Genomic DNA, 9,733 nt, shown 5'->3' on the forward strand with positions numbered 1-9,733 from the left:
TTTGGTGAAAGGCACAACTGCATCCTCTTGATATTTGCATGGCATAAGCAAGAGTCCGTTTCTATCTTCAGCCGCATTTATAGTCGTGTGCATATTTCCAAAACACAGTTGCACCCAAGAAAACAGTTGAATACCAAACAAATATGGTATACTTACAGAATTCAAGGGTGCTTCTAGGGGTCACGGGTTTACGGGTGCTGAGCTCCAAGACAGATAAGTGGAACCATTTCATACATTTTAGCAGAATTTAGTTTTCCACACTTATGAAAGAGAAGCGTAACACTTTTTGGGCATGCATCAGTAGCGCCTTGTCTTTAACTCATTTACTCCCAATAGCGTATAAATACGTTCTATTTTAAATATTGTGTTCCCAAAGATGCATTTATACGTGTTGGCTTTGATGCAACCTCTGAACTGAAGAGAATGCTTGAAGCAATGGTAGTTATTACAAAAACTGCCAGCAGATGGCAGCAGAGTATAAGAGACCAAAAAGCTCTTTTCCCCACTATTTTAAACAGCTTTGTGAATAATGATGAAACTTAGCCATATCCTAATGCTAATTGCTGCAAAATGGAAACAGGTAGAAATGTACTTTTTTTTTCCTGATGAAAGAAGAGGCTCTATTCTTTCTTTTGGTAGATTCCATGTTTTTATAGCAATAGGGCACAATATTCTATGGGCTTTGCAAAATCAGTCAAAATCTAGTAAAACAGTGAAAATGTCCTGGGAGTGAATGAGTTAACATAAGCACATGCAGGCTAGCTAACTTGTCCCGTTCCATTTCTAACAGAAGATCGTGATGTTGACTCCGATCGCCCATAACGTTCCCTCACTAAAGGAAAAAAAAAAAAATGTCAGCTAACTGCTACCGAACAACATAATTGCTGTAATTTTGTTTGAATATTACGTTTCATCAAAGTACTTTATGTTAACACATTTCGCTAGCTTGTTTAATTAAAAAGTACATATATTGAAAATAAAAACCAAATAAGCTCTTAAATTTTAGAGGCGCTGGGATTCAATTTACGGGTTCTTCAGCACATCATAAAGGGAAACACTCTGTTAACAAACGCATAAAAACAAAAACAAAAAACAACAACACTTTTTTTCAAGAGTTCAGCCTTGGCAAATCTATACTGGCTTTTGGTTACATCGTCCAGTAACAGTTTATTGCATCCATAAATGTACAATGATGTATTTTACATCAATTGTCTGAAATAGAGGTTATACGAGTCCATTTGTGTCCCTGAAAATAGCAAAAGCATGAGACCAGAGGGTGCCATTTTGGTGATTGTTTACCTGAAGGTAAATATATGCTGTTACGCACGACACTTTAATTTCACATAAATTTTCATTTTAGGACAACTTGGGCAACTCAATTCTTTTGACTTTGAGGTCATTTTCCAATCCACGGCTCGAAACTCTTGCAAAAAGTAACAGAAATAAACTCTTTTCACTTCCTTTATGTGTCCCAATAGTTTTGTCCACTTACTATAAATAGTGTTTGATCAGTGGCTAAAAGTCAAATAACTGTATTTATTGTATTTAAGCACCCTTCGCACTTGCTTCTCATTGTCAAAGTGTCCCCTGCTGTTGTTGAATGAACACAACATCTTATGTTAAACTGCTACACAAACACGCTAACAAGCAAATGGATGACAAATGAAAGGACGAGCAACATAATCTGCCCTAGTGAGGTGTTGGCCCAGTTTAGCGCAAGCTGGCAGCACCGGCTTCGGTGCACCTTGGCAAAGAGTCGACGTCTGGAACTCCTCTGGCGGGATGAACATCAGTCTTCCAAAAGAGATCCCCTCAATTTGTGTTCTGGTGGAGGAGGCTGGCAGGGGTGATGACTAACGCAGCGTCGACCCAAAAATGTGCTCTCAGATGCAGGTTAGAAGCAAAATGTATACAGTCACATTAAAAATGCTTTCAAATGAGCAAATCTATTGAATGTAGACACCATATAAAGTATAACCAAAATAATGCACATTTTTCATTGATAGAGTGCGAGCTCTTCATTTTGAATTATAGCTTGCATTGCATCCTCTGAAATTTTATTTGCCAATTAATTCATTCACTGCTGTGATTGTTTATATACCACAACTGGAATCCAACCGTTTATGGCCACTGGCGAATATATTTGTCAAGTACGTTTTTTCACCGTGTAAGCATGAAAAGCGTCTCGATCACTTTTCTGGTCTGTAAAGACACTGTAATGAATACAGAGCCCTGTAGATGGCAGTGTTGCAAGATCAGCATGAATCTGGTCTTAATCGCGTCAGCCGTGAGGGAGAGAAAAGGACAAAATCACCACCAGAAATGAAGACAAGCCCTGATCTGTAAATTGAGTAGTTTGTTGTTGCTTTTCAAAAAAAGTTTGTTTTTTCTGCTTTTTGGTCAGAAACTGGTATTTTTGGTGTTCTACTCGTGATCACTAAAGAATTGAACAAATGAAAAATGTTTGTTTTTCCAGTGAAAGAAGAGAACCTAATCTTTTTTTTCCTTTTTTTTTTAGGTAGGTCTGGTGTTTATATTATTAAAGCATGCAATATTTATACAATATATAAAAACAAACAGTCAGAATGCTGAGCAGTAAAACAATATGGGGAACGTTGCTTTGAAAACATCTGGCAGTGACTGCCAAAAACGTTTAATAACGATTAGTAAAATCACAATGTATGCTGCCATAAATGTGAAATGACGTCATCTATGTTTTTTTGTTTTGTTTTTTTCTTAAATGGATGGAGCAACGTCTACGTGCAACACTGCCTGGTCAATGGGTTGTGGAATCAAAAACACCTAACTATGGCCAGCAGATGGCAGCATTGTGTCTCTTTTCAATGATCTGCTGGTGTATGGGAAATGTGACGGAATCTGATGAATGCTCGTAATCAGCGAAACGGCACTGTGGGTTTTTTTGTTTTTGTTGTTGTTTTTTTTCCTAACGTGTGGCAGTATAAGAGTTAACAGGGATGAGAAGACAGGCGGCGAGAGACGGAGATAAAGAGACAAACGAAAGTCGCCTGAAAGCTAAGACGAGGAAATTGATTTCTTAAGGCATGTTAGCAACTATTAGCAACTTTAAAAACAATTCATTTTACCTGCACATCCTGTGGTTGTGGAGAGGCGGCGAACTCGGCCAAGGCCACATCTCTTTGGAGTGAATGGGACGCACTTGAGTGCAGCAGATGGTGATTGCAGAGGTCAGGATGGGGGTCAACGCTTGTTTTGAGGTGCACCATCATAACTGACATAAACAGGTTTGGCATCATTCCTTTCCATGGACACTTTGGATTGCACACTTAAAGATGATCCTTTCAAAACATCCTTCTACTGATCAGTGAGCCAAACCATGACAACAAACATTCTGGCACCAAGCACTAAACGCCACACCAACCATATGAAAGTATGTCCAAAAAAAAGAGAAAAAAAAAACGACTCACCTGATCGTAACTCTACAGAGTCCGGTTGCTTTGTCGCTTGCACGGCTGAACCGTCAAACGCGCGCTCGGCCTCGCTTCTGTAATGAAGAGTTTTATGGACTGGTCATGTCCCGCGTTGACATTCCCAGTCACCCGTTTCACATCACATGAATGCACAAGATTTGCAGTCAACGCATGGAATAGAGAAAGCCATTCACAAACCGGTTATTTTCCCCGCAGATCTAAAATGCGTGTCAAGACGGCTCCTTTTGGGGACGGTGAATTTGGTATCGGACATATTTTATCAATGGTTCAGGTTGACGCAGCACAGCAAATCCATATTCATGGTAGAAGTGTTTGTAGTGGTTGTTGGAACACGAGATGAGATTAGAACAAGACAAGATTTGATATTATTTGTCCTAAAGTGAGGAATTTCATAATCCTCCCATCCGCTTCCGATATACGGCTTATGCTAGTGAAGTCACGAGTGAGCAGGAGTAAATGCCAACGGACACCTGGGGCTGCTTGCCAGCCAATCGCAGGGTACATACGCTGTAAACAAACAATCATTCACACCTTTGGACAATTTAGAGTCGTTTTTGGAATGTGGTAGGAAACTGGAGTACTTGGGTAAAATCCATGCAAGCACAAGAACACGTATTATTATTAGCATTTTTTTTTTTTTTTTTTGCAACACTGAGTAGCCTCCGCAATGTACAGGACTGCAGTAGTAGTGTGGAGCATTATGGTGCAAAATATTTAGTCAAATATTTACAATCTCCACCTAGTCTTTTTATTCCTTGAATTTTATTAACAGCAAAACATATTTATTTATTTTTTTTTTCAATCTATTAGTCTTGCTGCTCTCCGGTTCGAGTCCAGGCTCGGACCTTCCTGGGTGGAGTTTGCATGTTCTCCCCGTGCCCGCGTGGGTCTTCTCCGGGTACTCCGGTCTCCTCCCACATTCCAAAGACATGCATGGCAGGTTAATTGGGCGCTCCGAATTGTCCCTAGGTGTGCGTGTGAGTGTGGATGGTTGTTCGTCTCTGTGTGCCCTGCGATTGGTTGGCAACCAGTCCAGGGTGTCCCCCGCCTACTGCCCAGAGCCAGCTGAGATAGGCGCCAGCAGCCCCCGCGACCCTTGTGAGGAATAAGCGGTCAAGAAAATGGATGGATGGATGGATAGTCTTGCTGCTAAGCTCTCAGGAAGGAATTTGACCTTGGTAGAGGTAGCATGCTCTGATTTCTGCATTGAAAGTCTGCTAGAAATGTTTCTTGGGTTAATTGAAGACCCTAAACCAGAGGTGTCCAAATGTTTTCATGTGAGGGCCGCAGACAGAAAAATGGAAGGATACAAGGGTCGCTTGAATTTCTTATACTTTAATTTATTAAACACACTAAAATCAATAAAGCAAGCAATTTGTTATTTTTTTTAGGCTCACTCCAGCAACCAAATGTCATCTCCAGATTCAGAACCAAAATAAAAGAAAACTGTATCGCTGTCGACCATTATTTTTAAACAGTTTCTTCATAAATAAGACCTGACACAGAGTAGAAATTGAAAAACAGTTTTGCTTCTAAAATGGAATTATTATTATTATTATTATTATTATTATTATAGCCAAAATTAGTTTATTTGTGCATATCTACAAAAGCTCTACAAAATATAAACCAATTTATTAGTAATAGTGGCAACTATTTTTTTCAACACCCTCCCTTCTCACTCTGCCTACCTCCACTTTGTTGGGTTTTTTGTTTTGTTTTGCGTTTTTGTATTATTAACTAACCTTGCAGGCCTTGTAAACTGTGATCTTGGCAGCCCGCAGAGTGCCCCCGGGCCATAATTTGGTCATTTGGACTTGTTCCCACCCAGTCAAAAATGCACCAAACAAAGATGTCAGCGAAAGCGCTAGCTAGCTTGCTCGGCTAGATAGCCGGCTAGCTAGCTAGCTAGCTAGGCTAGATAGAGATAGAGATAGAGAGAGATAGAGAGAGAGAGAGTGATAGCGAGAGATAGAGAGAGAGAGAGAGAGAGAGAGAGAGAGATAGATAGAGAGAGATAGAGAGATAGAGAGAGCGCGCTGTGAATGCAAATAGCTGGCCCTCACACAGTAACTGTAAGCGGCGGCAGACATGACTCATCCACTATCGATGCCGCGGGTCCGCGTGTGTGTACACACCATCGAACCACCGCTGCTTGAATCATCATATAGCTCAATTATGCTTCTTGCTGTACCAAGAGTTAATTGGCGTAAATACAGTAAACACCATTTTGGAATAGATTTAACTCAGTAGTGAAATAAACATAATCCCCTTTTTTTTGTGTGTTGTAAAGGGAATACATACAAAATCACTTGCTTGTTTTTAACATTAAATGTCTATAATTCACATTTCATGATTACTGTCATTTTTATAATGTGATATAATGATTAAAAATATACAATTATTGCATTTATCCCTCATTAGGAAAATGATGTGGTAAATTTAAGATACATGTCAAGCAATGATCAAGAAGCACACCAAAAGCGAAACATAATTACTGCATTGCAATTTTGTGGTAGTTAAGTGAGGTTTAGCTACAGGCATTAACAAAAAAACAAAAGCTATCAGAACACAAAGACTAGGCCAGGCTAGCCTAAGTATATGCTAACTAGCTTTACCATATGTCAAATAATTCAAACTTTGCAAAGGTAAACACAAAAGGACATACCTTGTTAAACGTCCAGCTAAGTGCTAGCTAACAAGTGCTAATATTCACCAACCAAACAATTTAATTGAGCAGCTTTCCACTTCGCCTGTTTACTTCCTGGAAGTCTAGTGTGTCTCAAAGCATTGTGGGAAGTGAAAAGACCTTCAAAATAGGAGTTGTGGAATTCATGCAAAATGCCTGCTTCCATACCAAACAAGCCAGCTTCCTGTTTTCTTTCGAGCATGGGTTTTTGAGACAAGTTCATATGTCTTGTTATGATAGACGTGTGTCCACCGAATTTTGCGTTGAATGTTGAAATGAGTGTTTTCAGGAATGGTGAGGCCCCCGTCAGGGGAATTTCTCGGAAGATTAATCATAAAGACAGTCATGGTTCTCGAGCCTGAATGATTGAAAACCGAATGTATTCATTTAGAATCATTTTAGTACGACCCACCGTCGATGAGCGTGGCTTAGTAACAAACAAATCCAAACAAAACACAAACCTGACACATCAATCTTTTCTCCATCACGCATCTTCACAGTTTGGCCTTGGCGGAGGTCTGCCCTCCACTTAGTGATATTACCAGGAAGTAAATGGCAACATTGTGGATGTATTTGACTAGTTGAAAATCGGTGCTCCTCAAGGCTTTCCAATAAAAGGTATAGTTGCCGACTTGCCATTTAAAAGACACGACTTTGTTCACACATGTGACGCACGCACACCGATGTTCACCTTCTCATCAATGTTTCCTCATGCACGAGCTTTCATGAAGATGGAAGTCCTGCGGGGGGAGTGAAGTGGACTTCTCAACTGCACAGTGACAAGGATGAAACTTCCTCTTTTGAGGCACCATCGTGACATTGATTTTGTATTCAGAGAAGACGGCACTGCTTTTCTTTCTCTTTCTATTTTCATATTCGGTTATATTGCAGTTTAGATTTAATATAGAGCAGTTCTTATTCTAAAAGTGTGTTCTGTTGTCTGGATACATATTCAGGTTTTACGTCTGCTAGACCAGACTGAATGCGAACTGTGTGTGAATCACAGTATCACGCAGTTGTCATATAGCGATCCATACGGAAAACCCATTAAAAAGAAATTTAACTGTTAAATTCCTTCCTATTTACTTTCACATTCATGTATGTGTCCTTATTTGTATCCACAGTGAATCACTAGCAGGGTTTTTTTGTTTTTTTTTTCCGTCATACTGGATGTAGAACTACTTCCTGCTTCTGTTCCTGACAATTATGACAAACGTAGTCCCACTAGCCTGATGAAGTGCTCGCTGGTCAGACCCAATGCAGGTTGAGCTTTTCTTTTAGCGAGACCCGTGCAAGGTGACGTGAGGAAACAGTGAGTGAATTGTACCGTCAACCAAGATAGCATTTAGCATTAGCTAAAGCAATAACACAATAAAGTTGATTTTTATTTGTATATTTGATTTTCAGTTAAGTTGCAGCGTCCCGGTTTTTAATTTTAATGTTGAAAATATGGCCACTCTATGCTATACTAAAATGTCATGGTGGTCCAATATTAAATTTTAATGCTCAGCACATCTTCACAAAAACTGCAGTAAACAACAAAACGTGGTTACTATGATGGATTACAGCACCAATGGAGTCTCAAGAGACAATTGATTCCCAAGTGAGCAGAAATAAACCATTAAAAAAATGTTTCAGTGAATGTGCCAAAAGCTTAAAAGCTTCTGCAGCGGTGCTGCAAAATGAGTCTTAAATGATTATGATGTAAAAAAACAAAAGGAATTTCTTGTGCAGAAAAAAAAAAAACCCTCCCAGGAGGAAACCATGCCGCTGATTGTGAAGATGCACTCCCACTGCTTGCTCAGTTGGTCACTGAAATCAAGAGGGATTAGAGCAACGATCCAGATGCCATCATGCAGTTCAATCAACCCACCCACCCATCACCATCCCCGCTCCGCCTCGGGTTTTAGTCTCCGGATCGATCGGCCTGCCTCATTTCCATTCCAGGAATTCCTTAGCGGCACATCAACAAGACTCACGACGTATCGCAATGCCTTTTCCCATACCCTTCCGTCCCACACACCGCTTGCCCCGTCCAGCCACCTCAATCTATAATTTTCCAGCGCTTCAAAGGAAACGTGCCTGTCAGGAAAGACAGCTTTCAAAAGTAGGCAAAAAAAATTCTGGAATATGACAGTAGAGGACAGAAGGTCTCAAGGTTGTGTCAGCTGTTTGTGCATCGTACAATCAAGTGCGGCTTTGACAAACGCGTAACACCATTCCGTCGTCGTGCATTTGTGTTTGTCTTCATCGCCTCTTGCCCTGACGTTGCATCATTAATGGCCCAGGACTGAATCCTGATGCTCCGCGCAAGCGTATTCATGAGGGAAGGCTCCAAAAAGTACCAGGAGAGGCTTAGATGCTAATCAAAATTCCACCAGCGGAACGGAAAATAAGAGCTTAGCCGTCTTTACTCTTAAAGAAAAACTCAGTCGGTTTTTATCTTAGAAGGACTGCAACATAAAGAGTTGTGTTTAATATGATGTGCTGGGCAGTAAACCGCCATTTTTTTTCTCATCCTAATAAAGTGGGGCCTCTAAAGCGGAACGGCCCTGAAGTCATACATTTCAAAATTCAACAAAAGTTATATTTCAGGTAGCGTCTGACTGCTAATGCTTCACAATGTATTTTTTTTTTCAATGCTACCAATTCATTTTGGCAGGTGACATCATTTTTGATATAGGATCATAAAACAGTTAATAATTTCCATGTGAAAGCCCCTAGTCTCTACGATAGGGTGACCAGACATCCCGACTTAACGGGACAGTTCCGGTTTTGAATAATTGTGTCTCAAGTCCCGGCGGATTTTGCCAGTCGCATTTGTTGTGTCTCACGTTTTACACGGGCTGCGTCCCATTTTTCACAGTCAGCAAGCCAATTGCTTGGCCAAGTGCATGTCAATCGCAGTTGTCATAAGTGATTCACATGATAAACCAATTCAAAAGGAATTTAACAGTTAAATTTCTTCCTATTTATTTTCACATTTACGTTTGCGTCATGCCGGAACTAGAATTACTTCCTGCTTTGGTGTCGAGACGTTGGAAGGGAGCGTCGTTGAACTGAAGATAGCATTTAGCATTAGCTAGTCACCAGACTTGCGATTAAATTTGTTATACTTTTTCCTTGTGAGAATTTATTGTGCCGTATATTTGATCTACTAGACTGAAAACGATCTTTTCCATTTGTCCTCATTTAAAACGTTTGCATCTCACAGGCTAGCTAGCACAGCAAACGCCATAACATCAGCTTTTTATCTCGAGTGTAAACAGCAGACGGTCGTATTGACAAGAACTCCAGGACGCGCCAAACTCCTGCAGGGAGACCTGAAACACAGCCAAAAGGAGTGTCTTTCCCTTCCCGGTGCACCTTAACGCCCATCTACAATAAATTCTTAAACCATACATATCTGCTAGCATTCATTATAATTTCTGTGGCGTGTGAGCTTATGCAAGACAAGCGAGGAGTTGAACCCGCATGAACTATTTATTAATGCAAAGCAGCAAGATTAGCCGGCATGGCAGCTGGAAATGCATTTACCTCCCGCTAATCTGTGCTGACAGAGAGAAAACACCTCCTG

General features: G+C 40.4%; 1 long non-coding RNA gene across 4 annotated transcripts; it reads right to left on the reverse strand.

Annotated features, from left to right (window-relative positions):
• Positions 1-187: 187 nt before the first annotated feature.
• Positions 188-6,267, reverse strand: LOC144031047 (uncharacterized). Of its 4 annotated transcripts, none has more exons than XR_013287424.1 (4): positions 6,136-6,267; positions 3,447-3,523; positions 1,745-3,250; positions 188-832 (listed from the first exon to the last, which is right to left on the reverse strand). It is a non-coding gene; the product is annotated as an uncharacterized LOC144031047 (long non-coding RNA). The 4 variants fall into 4 exon arrangements; XR_013287423.1 differs by lacking the exon at positions 188-832 and having other exon boundaries at positions 846-1,882; positions 3,105-3,250; XR_013287422.1 differs by lacking the exon at positions 188-832 and having other exon boundaries at positions 846-2,271; positions 3,105-3,250.
• Between the last annotated feature and the right edge of the window lie 3,466 nt (positions 6,268-9,733).

This window comes from Festucalex cinctus, chromosome 11 (genome assembly GCF_051991245.1).
Source record: "Festucalex cinctus isolate MCC-2025b chromosome 11, RoL_Fcin_1.0, whole genome shotgun sequence".
Classification (NCBI taxonomy): domain Eukaryota; kingdom Metazoa; phylum Chordata; class Actinopteri; order Syngnathiformes; family Syngnathidae; genus Festucalex; species Festucalex cinctus.